Raw genomic sequence first — 18,607 nt, forward strand, 5'->3', positions numbered from 1 at the left:
AAAGTTAAACGCGATAATTTATATTTTTTTTTTAAAAAATTTCATTTTAAAAAATTTCATTGGTCCATTCCCGGCGAAGCGCTTGCTTGAGGTGATCGACACTTTGGTATTTTTTAGTACCTCTCCAAAATATCCAGACACAATAGTCCAACGGATTCGTATCCGGAGATTTTGGTGGCCATTGTTGCGCTGGAAATGAAGCGAGGAACCTCATTTTTTAACCATTCTTGGGTGGCGCGTGCTAAGTGCCATGATGCTAAGTCCTGTTGGAATGTCCAAGGTCTGCGACAAAATGTTTTCGTGTCCAAGGCTTAAATACACACGCCAGAATATTTTCGCGATAATATTCGGCATTTATTTTGATGCCACGGTCGAATTATACGAGCGGAGAGCGACCATCGGCTCTTATGGCGGCCCACACCATCACCGTGGCCGGCGCTTGAGTTCTTGCGGCCAACCGAAGGTGCACATTTTCAGCCGACCTCTTTGGCAAATAAACACGATCATTTTGTTTGTTTACAAACGGCTAAACAACGAATATTTTCTCATATGAGAAAACCAAATTCGAAATTTCACCACTTTTGGCTAAGCGAAGCAACTTCTTAGCTCTTTTGAGTCTATTTTCTATCTGATGCGGTGTTAGTTCTTGCACTTTTTGGAGTTTCAATAACTTACTCCGAGTTCATGTGCAGAGCACCAGGCGGAATAAATAGTAGGATTAGGAATAATTCTAGTAGGATTTTGAGTGAAGTTGTTTAATAGATCAACCTCTCACACAAATTTAGTTCCGTTGTTAAAAAAAAAATATACAAGATGGACAACCTCGCCGACTTATGAATGTAGAAAAAGCGCCAAGGAGCAGGCTCTTCCTAAATAACTTTGAATGTTAAAACGTCCTGCAAAATCTACCACTGTGTTTTATGAAGGGGTAGAAAATACGTTCGGGTGGTAGTGCAGCGATTAATTGGCTTTGTTTTTTATACCCTCCACCATAGTATGGAGGATATATTAAATTTGTCATTCCATTTGTAACACCACCAGCATAAAATTCTATGTCGATTTAGCGAAGTTCGTCCGTCTGTCCGTCTGTGGAAATAACTCTAGCTTCCGAACGCTTTACGTCTACGTATAGCACCCATACCTCCCGAAATTCCGTATTTTGATGATTTTAGCGACATTATTTACCGGAATTGTTTCAAATTTGGTATTTGAGGTTCCTAATGGATACACAGCCTAAGACAGAAAATTGTCTGAGCGGGTCCACGTCTTTGTATAGCGCCTGCAACCAGAGTTCATTGGTCCTTTGCACTGTGGGATAACAAATTTTCAGTTCATCTGAGTTATTAGCTTCAATTGATCATCCCAGTCAATTTTGTCTAGCTAGATTTGTTGCTTTATTAGCTTAGCTATGACGATCACAGGTTCCAGCCATTGACATGGGTCAAACAATTTAGCTATATTTGATAAAACTACTCGTGTTGAAGATTCCATAGAGGGTGGCGTGAAAGAAAAACAATCGCCTGAGATATTCCATCGAATTCCAAGGGTCATAGTCAAAGCATCATCGGAAATGTCTAGCCAATTGAGTGGTAGTAAATGTTCATGTGGAATATCTTGTATTAGTGATCATTTGAAGCCCATTTCATAAGTGTAATACCAGCAGAGTCTGAAGCGGTGTGGCCGCCTGCTACTATATCATCAACATATTAATTATTCAAAATTATGTTTGCGGCTCTAGGATACGAATCTTTTACATCTTCTGCTAGATTAAGAAGAGTTCTCAATGCTAAATAGGGTATTCGGCGTTACATCTTTGTTATATCTGCAGTGAAGCCATAGTGGAAGAACCTCCATTTTAAAATTTGCAATACTAAATACTGTTGATGAATGGGTCCAGGAAAAAGTTTTTTCTCCATTCTGTAGAATTCAGCTAGGGCGATGTTTCGAGAATTCCCCAAATCTTCCAATTTATTGAATGGGGGAGGGGTCTCTTCCACCTCCCAAAAATGTGTAATTACATTCTCTATTGAAGTTGTGTTTAGAAGTGGTATTTGTTTTCGTTGAAGTGTGCTTCCCGGTATGGGTCCTCCAACTATCGATCCAAATTTGGTTTGTTGTGTTAATATTTATCCAAATGTTTTCATCGGAGTTCCAATTGTGAATATTAGTGGTCCTATATCCATTACAATAGTTAATCGATTTGTCGACTGACGTAAAATTTTGGGTCAGCCAGTTCTAATGCTGTTACATCTCGAAGTTGTGATTAATCTAAATTTTGAGGCTGTAGATTTGAACTTAAGTTCTTGAAAACTGGAGCCCAGACTTCCGGTTTAAAGCTAGGGTCGTATTTGGATCTCATAGTAAACAAGCATTTCGTTGAAGTCTCGGAATCAAATTGACTTAGGCCAGTGACTAGTTCATGTATCTACATGTTCCCTGTAGGTAGCTTCAGAAAGTTTTTCACCGTTTCAGAGAAAAAAGTTGATGGTGATCATGAGTCTATTACAGCTCGGGTATCGTAAAGTTGTCCTTTGGTTTCAACTTATACTATTGCTGTGAAAAGTAGCGTAGTAATAGTAGTTTGTTCTAGGTTTGTAGTGGACTGTATTTGATTTGTAAGAGCGGCAGCACTAGTACTAGGTTCTGCTTCCTATCAAGCTAGGTATGTATTATTTTTTTTGTGTTTCCGTTCCCTTGTATAACAAAGTATTGTGTCTCATAGTGCAAATACGGGAGCCAAAGCGACTTTTGCAATCCTTTACTCCGTGATTTGATGAGAGCATAAGTGTGAAGTTTTCAAGTACGATTTCTGTCATTCATACTCTTTTTCGAAAATTCGTTGCAATCTCTAATGAAGTGATTTGATTTGCAGACTTGACATGTTTAAGTATTTTTATACCCTCCACCTTGGAAAGGAGGGTATATTAACTTTGTCATTCCGTTTGTAACATCCTTAAATATTCGTCGTAGACCCCATAAAGTATATATATTCATAATCAGCATAAAATTCTAAGTCGATTTAACGATGTCCGTCTGTCCGTCTGTCTGTCTGTCTGTTGAAATCACGATACAGCCCACATTATTTGACGTAGAGCGCCAAAATTTAGCAGAGCAATTGGTATTGTGTCTAGGATGGTTGGTATTGAAAATAAGATATATCGGTCCACGTTCTGGTATAGTCCCCATATAACGGTACCTCCCGATATTCGGTATTTTGATGATTTATGCCACATTATTTAACGGATTTGTCTGAAAATTGGTATTTGTAGGTCATAACGGGTCCCTGTATGTGTGTTAAACATAGCATGTATAGGTCCACGTTTTGGTATAGCCTTCATATAATGGTACCTCCCGATATTCGATATTTTGATTATTTTTGCACAGTTTTCAACGGATTTGTCTAAAAATTGGTATTTGTTGGTCATAATGAGTTCCAGCTCCGGTGGCGAAACATTGCATGTATGGGTCCATGATTTGGTATAGCCCCCATATAACGGTACCTCCCGATATTCGGTATTTTGATGGTTTTTGCAAAATTTTTTCACTGATTTGTGTAAAAATTGGTATTTGTGAGTCATAATGGGTCCTAGTTCGTGTGGCGAAACATTGTATGTATAGGTCCACGTTTTGGTATAGTCCCCATATAACGGTAGCTCCCAATTTTCGGTATTTTGATGATTTTTGACTGATTTTTTCACGAATTTCACTGAAAATTTGGTAGTTGTAGATCATAATGGGTCCCAGTTCGTGTGGCGAGTCATTGTAATTATAGGTCCACGTTTTGGTATAGCCCCCATATAACGGTACCCTCGCGATATTCGGCATTTTAATGGTTTTTGCCACATTTCTCTAATGTTTCCTTTACCCTAAGGTGGAGGGTATTAAAAGTTTGGCCCGGCCGAACTTAATGTTTTTTACTTGTTCGGTTTGTTTTGTTGAGGTAATGTTATACTAATAGGTCTTCCTCCAAAATTGTTTGTATTTTTAGAGGCATTTGTTTGAAATATTTTTTTAAAAAATCTACGTGTGTGGTTTTGATATAGAGGGCTTTATATTTCCAACTGACTCCAAAGTTTTGGATTTGTCTGTTAAGAACGTATCAAATTGTTTCCATTTTGGGATTTGTTTACAATCGCTGAATGAGTTTTTGAATTCTTCTAAAAAGCTTCTAGGTAATTTCATTGAACAAATGTATATTAAAATCGACATCAATCAATCATCAACATCAAGCACTCCCAGTGTCTGATTGTAGCTATTTACCGTGTGTTGTAGTTTTTGAATAGTGTGACATGATTCTGTAGAAACTCCAGGTAGATTAAAAAGTGTCTTAATTTCTTCATTAATTTGCATGTATATAGCCTCCACCATAGTATGGAGGGTATATTAAGTTTATCATTCCGTTCGTAACACCTCGAAATATACATTTTAGACCCTACAAAATATATATATTCTTGATCAGCATAAAATTCTATGTCGATTTAGGGAGGTCCGTCCGTCTGTGGAAATAATTCAAGCTTCCGAACGAATTGAAGTTGACTGATAAAATTTTACTCAAGTGTATACTATGTATGCAGGACTTTTGATACTGAAAATGGGCCATTTAGGTTTGGTATAGACCCCATATAACGGTACCTCCTGATATTAGGTGTTTTGATGATTCTAGCTACATTATTCACCGATTTTTTTAAGTCTTGCATTTGAATATTGTAATGGCTTATGACAAAAGTTACCTATGCAGGTCCACGTCGTCGTATAGACTCTAATGTAACAGCTACATTCGGTATTTTTAAGATTTTAATAGCATTTTTATACCCTCCACCTTGGAAAGGAGGGTATATTAACTTTGTCATTCCGTTTGTAACATCCTTAAATATTCGTCGTAGACCCCATAAAGTAAATATATACATAATCAGCATAAAATTCTAAGTCGATTTAACGATGTCCGTCTGTCTGTCTGTCCGTCTGTCTGTTGAAATCACGATACAGCCCACATTATTTGACGTAGAGCGCCAAAATTTAGCAGAGCAATTGGTATTGTGTCTAGGATGGTTGGTATTGAAAATGAGATATATCGGTCCACGTTCTGGTATAGTCCCCATATAACGGTACCTCCGATATTCGGTATTTTGATGATTTATGCCACATTATTCAACGGATTTGTCTGAAAATTGGTATTTGTAGGTCATAACGGGTCCCTGTATGTGTGGCAAAACATAGCATATATAGGTCCACGTTTTGGTATAGTCCCCATATAACGGTAGCTCCCAATATTCGGTATTTTGATGATTTTTGGCTGATTTTTTCACGAATTTCACTGAAAATTTGGTAGTTGTAGATCATAATGGGTCTCAGTTCATGTGTGGCCATAAAGTAAATATATACATAATCAGCATAAAATTCTAAGTCGATTTAACGATGTCCGTCTGTCTGTCTGTCCGTCTGTCTGTTGAAATCTCGATACAGCCCACATTATTTGACGTAGAGCGCCAAAATTTAGCAGAGCAATTGGTATTGTGTCTAGGATGGTTGGTAAATAAACACGATCATTTTGTTTGTTTACAAACGGCTAAACAACGAATATTTTCTCATATGAGAAAACCAAATTCGAAATTTCACCACTTTTGGCTAAGCGAAGCAACTTCTTAGCTCTTTTGAGTCTATTTTATATCTGATGCGGTGTTAGTTCTTGCACTTTTTGGAGTTTCAATAACTTTACTCCGAGTTCATGTGCAGAGCACCAGGCGGAATAAATAGTAGGATTAGGAATAATTCTAGTAGGATTTTGAGTGAAGTTGTTTTAAATTTACTTTTTTAACTATTCTTCATCAAAGCTAATCGATCAAGCGTTAATAGATCAACCGCTTCCACAAATTTAGTTCCGTTGTCAAAAAAAAAAAAATATATACAAGATGGACAACCTCGCCGACTTATGAATGTAGAAAAAACGCCAAGGAGCAGGCTCTTCCTAAATAACTTTGAATGTTAAAACGTCCTGCAAAATCTACCACTGTGTTTTATGAAGGGGTAGAAAATACGTTCGGGTGGTAGTGCAGCGATTAATTGGCTTTGTTTTTTATACCCTCCACCATAGTATGGAGGATATATTAAATTTGTCATTCCATTTGTAACACCACCAGCATAAAATTCTATGTCGATTTAGCGAAGTTCGTCCGTCTGTCCGTCTGTGGAAATAACTCTAGCTTCCGAACGCTTTACGTCTACGTATAGCACCCATACCTCCCGAAATTCCGTATTTTGATGATTTTAGCGACATTATTTACCGGAATTGTTTCAAATTTGGTATTTGAGGTTCCTAATGGATACACAGCCTAAGACAGAAAATTGTCTGAGCGGGTCCACGTCTTTGTATAGCGCCTGCAACCAGAGTTCATTGGTCCTTTGCACTGTGGGATAACAAATTTTCAGTTCATCTGAGTTATTAGCTTCAATTGATCATCCCAGTCAATTTTGTCTAGCTAGATTTGTTGCTTTATTAGCTTAGCTATGACGATCACAGGTTCCAGTCATTGACATGGGTCAAACAATTTAGCTATAGTTGATAAAACTTGAAGATTCCATAGAGGGTGGCGTGAAAGAAAAACAATCGCCTGAGATATTCCATCGAATTCCAAGGGTCATAGTCAAAGCATCATCGGAAATGTCTAGCCAATTGAGTGGTAGTAAATGTTCATGTGGAATATCTTGTATTAGTGATCATTTGAAGCCCAGTTCATAAGTGTAATACCAGCAGAGTCTAAAGCGGTGTGGCCGCCTGCTACTATATCATCAACATATTAATTATTCAAAATTATGTTTGCGGCTCTAGGATACGAATCTTTTACATCTTCTGCTAGATTAAGAAGAGTTCTCAATGCTAAATAGGGTATTTGGCGTTACATCTTTGTTATATCTGCAGTGAAGCCATAGTGGAAGAACCTCCATTTTAAAATTTGCAATACTAAATACTGTTGATGAATGGGTCCAGGAAAAAGTTTTTTCTCCATTCTGTAGAATTCAGCTAGGGCGATGTTTCGAGAATTCCCCAAATCTTCCAATTTATTGAATGGGGGAGGGGTCTCTTCCACCTCCCAAAAATGTGTAATTACATTCTCTATTGAAGTTGTGTTTAGAAGTGGTATTTGTTTTCGTTGAAGTGTGCTTCCCGGTATGGGTCCTCCAACTATCGATCCAAATTTGGTTTGTTGTGTTAATATTTATCCAAATGTTTTCATCGGAGTTCCAATTGTGAATATTAGTGGTCCTATATCCATTAAAATAGTTAATCGATTTGTCGACTGACGTAAAATTTTGGGTCAGCCAGTTCTAATGCTGTTACATCTCGAAGTTGTGATTAATCTAAGTTTTGAGGCTGTAGATTTGAACTTAAGTTCTTGAAAACTGGAGCCCAGACTTCCGGTTTAAAGCTAGGGTCGTATTTGGATCTCATAGTAAACAAGCATTTCGTTGAAGTCTCAGAATCAAATTGACTTAGGCCAGTGACTAGTTCATGTATCTACATGTTCCCTGTAGGTAGCTTCAGAAAGTTTTTCACCGTTACAGAGAAAAAAGTTGATGGTGATCATGAGTCTATTACAGCTCGGGTATCGTAAAGTTGTCCTTTGGTTTCAACTTATACTATTGCTGTGAAAAGTAGCGTAGTAATAGTAGTTTGTTCTAGGTTTGTAGTGGACTGTATTTGATTTGTAAGAGCGGCAGCACTAGTACTAGGTTCTGCTTCCTATCAAGCTAGGTATGTATTATTTTTTTTGTGTTTCCGTTCCCTTGTATAACAAAGTATTGTGTCTCATAGTGCAAATACGGGAGCCAAAGCGACTTTTGCAATCCTTTACTCCGTGATTTGATGAGAGCATAAGTGTGAAGTTTTCAAGTATGATTTCTGTCATTCATACTCTTTTTCGAAAATTCGCTGCAATCTCTAATGAAGTGATTTGATTTGCAGACTTGACATGTTTAAGTATTTTTCGGTTTATTTTGTTGAGGTAATGTTATATTAATAGGTCTTCCTCCAAAATTGTTTGTATTTTTAGAGGCATTTGTTTGAAATATTTTTTTAAAAATCTACGTGAGTGGTTTTGATATAGAGGGCTTTATATTTCCAACTGACTCCAAAGTTTTGGATTTGTCTGTTAAGAACGTATCAAATTGTTTCCATTTTGGGATTTGTTTACAATCGCTGAATGAGTTTTTGAATTCTTCTAAAAAGCTTCTAGGTAATTTCATTGAACAAATGTATATTAAAATCGGACATCAATCAATCATCAACATCAAGCACTCCCAGTGTCTGATTGTAGCTATTTACCGTGTGTTGTAGTTTTTGAATAGTGTGACATGATTCTGTAGAAACTCCAGGTAGATTAAAAAGTGTCTTAATTTCTTCATTAATTTGCATGTATATAGCCTCCACCATAGTATGGAGGGTATATTAAGTTTATCATTCCGTTCGTAACACCTCGAAATATACATTTTAGACCCTACAAAATATATATATTCTTGATCAGCATAAAATTCTATGTCGATTTAGGGAGGTCCGTCCGTCTGTGGAAATAATTCAAGCTTCCGAACGAATTGAAGTTGACTGATAAAATTTTACTCAAGTGTATACTATGTATGCAGGACTTTTGATACTGAAAATGGGCCATTTAGGTTTGGTATAGACCCCATATAACGGTACCTCCTGATATTAGGTGTTTTGATGATTCTAGCTACATTATTCACCGATTTTTTTAAGTCTTGCATTTGAATATTGTAATGGCTTATGACAAAAGTTACCTATGCAGGTCCACGTCGTCGTATAGACTCTAATGTAACAGCTACATTCGGTATTTTTAAGATTTAATAGCATTTTTATACCCTCCACCTTGGAAAGGAGGGTATATTAACTTTGTCATTCCGTTTGTAACATCCTTAAATATTCGTCGTAGACCCCATAAAGTAAATATATACATAATCAGCATAAAATTCTAAGTCGATTTAACGATGTCCGTCTGTCTGTCTGTCCGTCTGTCTGTTGAAATCACGATACAGCCCACATTATTTGACGTAGAGCGCCAAAATTTAGCAGAGCAATTGGTATTGTGTCTAGGATGGTTGGTATAGTCCCCATATAACGGTACCTCCGATATTCGGTATTTTGATGATTTATGCCACATTATTCAACGGATTTGTCTGAAAATTGGTATTTGTAGGTCATAACGGGTCCCTGTATGTGTGGCAAAACATAGCATATATAGGTCCACGTTTTGGTATAGTCCCCATATAACGGTAGCTCCCAATATTCGGTATTTTGATGATTTTTGACTGATTTTTTCACGAATTTCACTGAAAATTTGGTAGTTGTAGATCATAATGGGTCCCAGTTCATGTGTGGCCATAAAGTAAATATATACATAATCAGCATAAAATTCTAAGTCGATTTAACGATGTCCGTCTGTCTGTCTGTCCGTCTGTCTGTTGAAATCTCGATACAGCCCACATTATTTGACGTAGAGCGCCAAAATTTAGCAGAGCAATTGGTATTGTGTCTAGGATGGTTGGTATTGAAAATGAGATATATCGGTCCACGTTTTGGTATAGCCCCCATATAACGGTACCTCCCGATATTCGGTAATTTGATGATTTTTGCCCCTTTTTTCACGTATTTGTCTGAAAATTGGTATTTGTAGGTCATAATATAACGGTACCCTCCCGATATTCGGTATTTTGATGGTTTTTGCAACATTTTTTCACTGATTTGTGTAAAAATTGGTATTTGTGAGTCATAATGGGTCCTAGTTCGTGTGGCGAAACATTGTATGTATAGGTCCACGTTTTGGTATAGTCCCCATATAACGGTAGCTCCCAATATTCGGTATTTTGATGATTTTTGACTGATTTTTCACGAATTTCACTGAAAATTTGGTAGTTGTAGGTCATAATGTGTCCCAGTTCGTGTGACGAGTCATTGTAATTATAGGTCCACGTTTTGGTATAGCCCCCATATAACGGTACCTCCCGATATTCGGAAATTTGATGATTTTTGCCCCTTTTTTCACGTATTTGTCTGAAAATTGGTATTTGTAGGTCATAATGGGTTCTAGCTCCGTTGGCGGAACCTTGCATGTGTAGGTCCACGATTTGGTAGAGCCCCCATATAACGGTACCTCCCGATATTCGGCATTTTAATGGTTTTTGCCACATTTCTTCTAATGTTTCCTTTACCCTAAGGTGGAGGGTATTAAAAGTTTGGCCCGGCCGAACTTAATGTTTTTTTACTTGTTTTTGCCACAGTTTTAACGGATTTGTCTAAAAATTGGTATTTGTTGGTCATAATGAGTTCCAGCTCCGGTGGCGAAACATTGCATGTATGGGTCCATGATTTGGTATAGGCCCCATATAACGGTACCTCCCGATATTCGGTATTTTGATGTTTTTTGCAACATTTTTTCACTGATTTGTGTAAAAATTGGTATTTGTGAGTCATAATGGGTCCTAGTTCGTGTGGCGAAAAATTGTGTGTATAGGTCCAAGTTTTGGTATAGCCCTCATATAACGATACCTGCCGGTATTCGATATGTTAATGATTTTTGCATCGAAACGGCAAAGACAACAAATGCCCTGTAAATTTTACAAAAATGAACAACTCGTAACTATCTTCCAGTTTTAATTGAGGTACTTTATTTACTTTTAAAAAACTAACAAATAAGAGAGCTGTAAATTCGGCCGGCCCGGTCGGAACTTTGAATACCCTCCACCATTTGGAATGTATTTGGCATTTTTCAGTTAAAAATGCCGTTAAAATTTTAAAAATACCGAATGTAGCCGTTAAATAAGTGTCTATACGACCTGCACCATCAAAATAACGAATATAGGGAGGTACTATTATGTGGGGGCTATACCAAAACGTGGACCTGCACAGAAAAATTTTTGTCATAAGCTGTAGTATCCACTACATTCAAATACAATTTGAATCAATTCCGGTGAATAATGTCGCTAAAATCATCAAAATACCGAATATCGGTAGGTACCGCTATATGGGACCTGCACAGACAGTCTTCTGTCATAGGCTGTAGTATCCATTACGAGCTTCAAATACCAAATTGGAACCAATTCCGGTCAATAATGTTGCCAAAATCATCAGTCCCGAATATCGGGAGATACCGTTATATGGAGGTTATACCAGAACCTTTATGGCCCATTTTCAATGTCAACAGTTCTGCAAACATAATATACATTTAAGTAAGCTTTATCAATCTACTTCATTTTGTTCGGACGCTAGAGTGATTTCCACAGACGGATAGATGGACATGCGGACGGACATCGTAAATCGACATAGAATTTTTTTCTCAGCAAGAATATACAAAGTGAAAAAAAAAACTGCAACAAAGTCAAACGCCATAAGTTTGACATTTTTTAAATTATATTGAGTGAAAGCTAAAACGTCGGAAGTAGCATCAAATTCTAGAATAGGTTTAGATTTTTTTTTCATTCGTTCCCACGCCTTTCACTTCCACCCCTGCCGACCGAGGGGGCGACCTCCCCATACGTGGGGAGCGCGTACACACCAAAGATGGGGAATGGTGGATTACTTGTGAGTTAGTGGTGCCAGCTACAGTCTAGTACATCAGCCGGTAAAGTAATAGATAATAATACACTATTGAGAAACGAATTAAAGCAACACATAAGTCATATAACATTTATTTACAAATATACACAAAAAACAGTGAAAATAATATGAAAACAAAGACTAATGTTCAAGGGCTGGTGTCTATAGTTACCGCCATAAAAGATTCTGACAACTAGTGCTCAAAGGCTGGGTCTACTGGTTCCGCAAAAGGGAGATGTATATCAAGTGCCGCAAAAATAATATTTAAAATAAACAAGTTAAAAAGCAGTAAGTTCGGCCGGGCCGAACTTTTAATACCCTCCACCATTTGCAACGAATTTGGAAATTTTCAAAAAATAAAATCCTTAAAAAATTCTGTTAAAATTTTAAAAATACCGAATATAGCCGTTATTTTGGGGTCTATACGACGTGGACATACATAGTCATTGTTTGTCATAAGCCATTACCATATTCAAATTCGAAACTTGAAATAAACGGTGAATAATGTAGCTAAAATCATCAAAATACCGAATATAGGGAGGTATCGTTATATGGGGGCTATACGAAGACCTGGACCCGCACAGACAATTTTCTGTCACAGACTGTAGTTCCCATAACGAACTTCAAATACCAATTTTAAAACAATTCCGGTGAATAATGTCGCTAAAATCATCAAAATACCGAATATAGGGAGGTACCGTTATATGGGGGCTATATGAAGACGTGGACCTGCACAGACAATTTTCTGTCTTAGGGTGTAGTATCCATTTTGAACTTCAAATACCAAATTTGAAACAATTCGCGTGAATAATTTCGCTAAAATAATCAAAATACCGAATATAGGGAGGTACCGTTATAAGGTGGCTATATGAAAACGTGGACCTACATGGCCCATTTACGAACTTAACCTGCCTACTGGAAAAATAAACATGTGTGCAAAATTTTAGCCACATATCTCTATTCATTCGAAAGATAGAGTGATTACAACAGACAGACAGACAGACGGACAGACAGACAGACGGACATCGTTAAATCGACTTAGAATTTTATGCTGATTATGTATATATTTACTTTATGGGGTCTATATAAATATATATATAACAAGTAAAAAAGCTGTAAGTTCGGCCGGGCCGAACTTTTAATACCCTCCACCATTTGGTACAAATTTGGCAATTTCCAAAAAATAAAACCCGTTAAAAATTCTGTTAAAATCTTAAAAATACCGAATGCTTATACGACGACGTGGGCCTGCATAGGCAACTTTTGTTATAAATTATTACAATATTAAATGCGAAACTTGAAGAAAAATCTGTTTATAATGTAGCTAAAATCAGACAATTTTCTGGCATGGGCTGAAGTATCCATTACGAACTTCACATACGAAATTTGAAACAATCCCTGTAAATAACGTCGCTAAAATCATTAAAATACCGAATATCGGGGGTACCGTTATATGGGGGCTATATGAAGACGTGGACCTACATGGCTCATTCTTTGACTTTGGATGAAGTATCCATTACGAACTTCAAATACCAAATTTGAAACGATTCCGGTAAACAATGTCGCTAAAATCATCAAAATACTGAATATCGGGGGGTACCGTTATATGGGGGGCTATATGAAGACGTGGACCTACAAGGCTCATTTTTTTATTTAGGAGGTAGTATCCATTACGAACTTCAAATACCAAATTTGAAACGATTCCGGTAAACAATGTCGCTAAAATCATCAAAATACCGAATATCGGGGGGTACCGTTATATGGGGGCTACAGGAAGACGTGGACCTGCACAGATAATTTTCTGTCTTAGGCTGTAGCATCCATTACAAACTTCAAATGCCAAATTTGAAAAAATTCCGGGGAATAATGTCGCTAAAATCATCAAAATACCGAATATCGGCAGGTACCGTTATATAGGGGCTATATGATAACTTGGACCTACATGGCCCATTTACGAACTTAACCTGCCTACTGGGAAAAAATACATGTGTGCAAAATTTTAGCCTTCTATCTCAATTTGTTCGAAAGATAGCGTGATTACAACAGACAGACAGACAGACAGACAGACGGACAGACAGACAGACAGACAGACACACAGACAGACAGACGGACATGGCTAAATCGTCTTAGAATTTTACGCTGATCAAGAATATATATACTTTGTTGGGTCTGACATGAATATTTCGAGGAGTTACAAACGGAATGACAAAATTAATATACCCTCCATAGTATGGTGGAGGGTATAAAAATAGGTAAAAATAGGTAAGTGAACATATACAGTCACATATTTAAAATAGATATTTTAACAGAGTTCAACGGATTACTTAAACAAATACTATTACATAGAATATTGTAGATTACACATAAGGATCTCAATGGGTTACTGATTGTAAAATTAGTTCTTGCGAGATAATTTTAACGGTTCGAAATTACGAGGTCTACGAGAAGGAATATTATAAGTTACTTCGCCAGTTAAGAAATGATAATCGATCAAAGTCAAAGCTTAGTATAATTCTCTAGCACAAGATTTTGAAATATAGGTTGGAACACCGTAAGGGCCAGGGGAAAATGAGGAGCGTATTGTATTTAAACCCATTAAGACTTCGTCTTCGGTTAAGATACTGCATGGAAAGTGGTTTAATGTAGTGGTATGAATTTCGGAAGGGTCCCTAGATGTACCCTGGGTGCAGGAAAACTGAAAAAGTCAGCAAATAAATTTTCAATTTCAAGTTTTCTAACCTCACCTTTTGAAGTTTACAAATTCAAAGAAATTCTTAGGATTGTTTAATAAATTCTGCCGCATTTTGGAATTTAGAATATTTTGAACAATTTACGGCAGTAATAGAATTTTTGAAATTTTAAAAAGGTCCATTTTTAATATTGCGTAGACGTCTTAATATAGGTGTAAACCAACCAGGCCCTTGGTCAACTAATCGTTTTGACGTTGGTACGGAGCTATTTAGAGCGAAATTGAGTTTTTCATAAAATTTAGAAACACACGAATCAATGTCGCCATTGATGCACCACATAGAACCTGATAAGAGAGAGTGTAGTAGTGGTATATTGAACTTCGCAAAATTAAGCCTACTAAATACAGTTTTAGTAACGGTAGTGTTGGACAGAGTGTTCCTTAATTCAAAGCTTAAAAGGAGCGTTGGATGATATGTATCCTCAGGAATTACAAACAGAGGACTTCTACAAAGCGAAATATTTAAGTAATATGAGAAAATTAAATCTAGGAGTCGTTCCTTATCATTGAATATAAAATTTACTTGGTATAAACAAAATGCATAACCTTTATCCCAAAAGGCGTCGAGTGCAACTGGATAAGTGGAGGGAACATAGTCTAGTTTATTTTCGCCCGACAGGCAAGAAACAGTAGGAAGTTTAAAATCACCCATGCAAATCAAAGTAGAGTTATCTATAAGCAAGGAGGACACATTTCTAATAAGATCAGCGTGATTTAAGTAAGTTTCAGCCCCTGAATAGGGTGTAATACATGAGCAGGTTATATATATTGTATTACCAAAGAATATTGGCTTCGCACAAACAAATTCATTACTTGGGTCGACAAGAATATCGACAGCTTCAGAAGGAATCGAGTGGTGGACTGCAATGGGAAACCCACCACATTTTCATTCAATCTATCCTTTCTGAAAATTAGAACATTATCGGGAAAATTTTCTGTATCAAGAATATCTGGTTTAAGCCAAGTTTCAGTAAAAACAATTATCTTATGTTCACAATAGAAACTTTTAAGGAAAACAGTACTCAATTTAGTGTTAAGACCTTTTACATTTTAATATGGTATAGATATGGCATCATTTAGTTTTTTGATATTGTTGGTAAATTCACAGATCTAGGGGTTTTGTACGGTCTCTGAAAACAAATTCCTTCACTAAGACACCATCGGGCCAAAAGGAGTTACTGGTAATAGTACTTAATATTTTGTAAGGCACATTTATTTTGAAAGAGAAAATTTCACCCCGTTGAGTGGAACTAAATTTGAATACATTTATATCGTTATCTGACAGATCTGTTATTTTAGATTTCACGTAGTTACGAACAGCGTCAGTTTTACGAGGCGCAACAACAATTAACTGGTTAGAAAGCGGTTGATTAAAGTTCTCATTTAGACCAACCGTAGGTTTTAAGTGTGTATCGTTTAATACGGATTTTTCCTTTTTGAAGAAACATCTAAAATTTAAAGGAATTAACCATTTTTTTAATTCTATCGAAATTTTGAGATACAGAATTAAAACTTTTCTTTAGGTTTAGAATTTCCGCTTTAGTGTCCTTAAAAATACAATAGACATTTATCACTAAATCTCTACAAACCAAACAGGACCAGCGGAGTCCTTTAGATTTATCAGTGATAAAGTCGAATTGTCTGTCATTAAAACCAGCGCATTTGAGAGGCATATAGTTATCACATAAATAACTCGTGATAAGACGTTCAGTAACGTTTTTATACCCCCACATAGTGAAGGGTATATTAAGTTCGTCATTCCGTTTGTAACTTATCGATATAACCATTTTAGACCCAACAAAGTAAATATATTCTTGATCAGCGTAAAATTCTAAGACGTCTGTTGTAATCATGCTACAGTCTAAACGAATTAAGATAGGAAGCTTTGCACGGATCTCTCTTTTGTCTGCAAGCAGGTCAAGTTCGAAGATGGGCTATATCGGTCCACGAAATCGCATAGCCCCCCATATAACGGTACCCCCGATATCGGCATTTTGATGATTTTAGCCACATTTTCTAATGAAATCCTGAATCCACACAAGGAGTTCTTTGTGAATACTTTATCCCATGAAAGAGAATTATCTATATAGGTCCACGATATCGAATAGCCCCCATACAATTCTAAATTCTACACAAGGAGTCCCTTATGAGTATTTCACCCCCTGAAAGAGAATTGTCTATATAGGTCCACGATATCGTATATCCCCATATAACTGTACCGGCGAAGTGCTTGTGATCGACACTTTGGTATTTTTTAGTGTCAACCTTGCTTTCCAAAATACTCCAGACACAATAGTCCAACAGTTTGGTATCCGGAGATTTTGGTGGCCACTGTGCGCTGGAAATGAAGCGAGGAAACTCATTTTGTAACCATTCTTGGTGGCGCGTGCTGAGTGTGATGGTGCTGATTCATGTTGGAATGTCCAAGGTCTGCGGACAGAATGTTTGCGTGCCCAAGGCTTTAATACACCCTCTAGAATATTTTCGCTATAATATTCGACATTTATTCTGCTACCACACGGTCGATTAATACGAGCGGAGAGCGACCATCGGCTGTTATGGCGGGCCACACCATCACCATGGCCGTCGCTTGAGTTTGGTGTCCAACCGAAGGTTCACATTTTCAGCTGACCTCTCTGTCAAGTAAACACGATCATTTTGTTTGTTTACAAATTGTTGGACAACGAATGTTTTCTCATCGGAGAAAACTAAATTCAACAGTTCACCACTTTCGACCAAGCGAAGAAACTCTTTAGCTCTTTTGAGTCCATTTTCTTTCTGTTGTGGCGTATGTTCTTACATTTTAGGGAATTACAATGGCTTTTCGTTTTTTTTTTTTTTTTTTTTTTCAATATTCGCCGAATGGAATATTGCGATATGTTCATGTATGTATATGTAAGTCGCTTCTTTACTTTTTGAACCATTTCGGCTGATGTTGCTGTTTTCTTCCGTCCAATTCCTTAACGTCGAGCTACGACGCTACCAGTATCACGGTAACGAGCGATGGCACGAGACACAAAAGATTTATTCACATTTAAATGCTGGAGTGGTCTAACGATAGCCACTTGTGGTTTTCGAGCCAAATATAAAGAAATCACACTATCACGCTTGAATTCCATCACGAATAACTATCTGTTCTGGAAAATTGTCACCACAATGCTTTTTTACGCTTGTAAACAATGTAATGAACTGTCACTGGAATAATTTTAACAGCTATCGTAAATGACGGCAGTCTGAAGTGGTTGCAGTTTTTTTTTACCCTGTATTCGGCATTTTTTCTGATGCCTCGGTAGGCAACCACCATCACCATGTCCGGCCCTTGAGTTCTTGTGGCCAACCGAAGGTTCACATTTTCATCTGACCTCTTTGAAGTATAGTTTTATTTACGCAAGTTCTGGTGCGAAAATGGAATATATCAGTCTACTATACCTCATACCTCACGCACATGTCAATATTTTCCAAAATTTTCATATATGTGGTATAAAGTAAAGGAAGTAGTCGATATAGCACAACCAGGTAGGTCGCAGTATTTATATCATATTTATTTACGTCCACTACGAAATGGACAATATTGTCCACATATATTGAAGTAATCGAACATTATTTGAGGGTATAAATCTGTCGACAAACCGACTGAAACATTTTAACTTGTTTGCTGATGTGCTTCACGTGCCGCTCACTAAAATTTTTAATTTTTCCCTAATGAAAGGTTATTTTCCATGTTACTGGAGGTCGAGCTTTGTCATTCCTCTTCATAAATCAGGAAATAGGAGTTTAGTCTATAATTATAGATGTATCGCTAAATTAAGCGCTATTCCCAAACTCTTCGAACTTTTAGTTTCGCGTAGGATATCACAGTACCTAAAATCTATAATTTCACCTTTTCAACGTGGATTCATGAAAGGTAGATCTACAATAACTAATCTCTTAGAATTTGTTTGTCACGTACATAGCGGTTTTGTTAGTAAACAGCAGACTGATGTAATTTATACGGATTTTAGCAAAGCTTTTGATACGGTAGTGCACAAGTTGTTGCTCCTTAAATTAGATCTAATGGGTTTCCCAACATCACTGTTAAACTGGATATCCTCCTATTTAGAATGTCGCACCCAAAAGGTTCTCTTTAATGATACATCTTCGAAAAATATTTATGTTTCATCTGGTGTACCGCAGGGAAGTCACTTGGGTCCACTACTATTTGTTCTTTACCTGAACGATCTTCCGGAAATTATTCGTTTTTCTAAATTCTGATGTAC

This window comes from Musca domestica, unplaced genomic scaffold (assembly GCF_030504385.1).
Source record: "Musca domestica strain aabys unplaced genomic scaffold, Musca_domestica.polishedcontigs.V.1.1 4, whole genome shotgun sequence".
In the NCBI taxonomy this organism is placed as follows: Eukaryota; Metazoa; Arthropoda; class Insecta; order Diptera; family Muscidae; genus Musca; species Musca domestica.